Here is a 1001-nt window from a genome sequence, read left to right on the forward strand (position 1 = left end):
AATGTGATATTTATGGAATCATTAAAGGACCTTGTCAAAATCATTACACTTATCCCTCAGAGATAAACATTTTCCCACAACATCACGGCACCTGTGTGTGTTTGCACCTGGTGTGAAAATAACCGTGTCATGTGCCAGGACTCTTCTGACCCATGACCTTTGTCTGCAGCAGATTTACTAGTCCTCAAATTGAAAAGATCCTAGAGGAAAAAGTTGAACTGAGCATAATTACATTTTTAAAAATAATCTATCCAAGTTAGCTATTACAATAGCAATTTGTTTCGTAAATGGATGCATATTGAATCGTATGGCCTTCCAATAGCTGACATATCCACATATGATTTTTTTAAACCATATGCTAAACATAGCTTTGACAAATTACGACAATTTCGATGGAATCTACAGTATTTCTATCTTGTTTTTCCTCGGATGGAAGACCCATTTGAAGCACACACACAAACAAATATATTGTTTAATTATTTTTCGTAGATGCAGCCCGTCTTGTGCGTCAAACTGCACGTCACACTCGTAATGGTCATCCATGGAGCTGTGGTATTGTTGGAAAAAGCACTCTGTAGGCCTGTAGACCGAGGTTGTCCGTATGCAGAATAAAATTGGCACATCAAACATTAAAATAGAGGTAATATAATTCAATTTTAACCAACTATTAAACCTTCTATTATAAGATAAGAGTGTAGGTAGGCCGTCAATGTAAATAAGAATTTGTTCTTAACTGACTTACATAGTTAAATAAATAAATGTAGGGCTATAGTTTGAATAGCCTATTCCCATCTATTTTTCAGAATGTGTACGATAAGCATGCAAATATATAGCTATTGAATAGTCATAACACTGCTAAATGTTGATAAACTGTCAGCCAAATATCTCTGTATAAACGCAATTCCAGCGATGACTGGCGGAGATGCGCTCTTCCACAGCGGTAATCAATAGACGAATGCAGGTACCCTGCCTCCTCACATACGCACTCTGTTGATACATCA

This window comes from Oncorhynchus masou, chromosome 28 (assembly GCF_036934945.1).
Source record: "Oncorhynchus masou masou isolate Uvic2021 chromosome 28, UVic_Omas_1.1, whole genome shotgun sequence".
Taxonomy (NCBI): domain Eukaryota; kingdom Metazoa; phylum Chordata; class Actinopteri; order Salmoniformes; family Salmonidae; genus Oncorhynchus; species Oncorhynchus masou.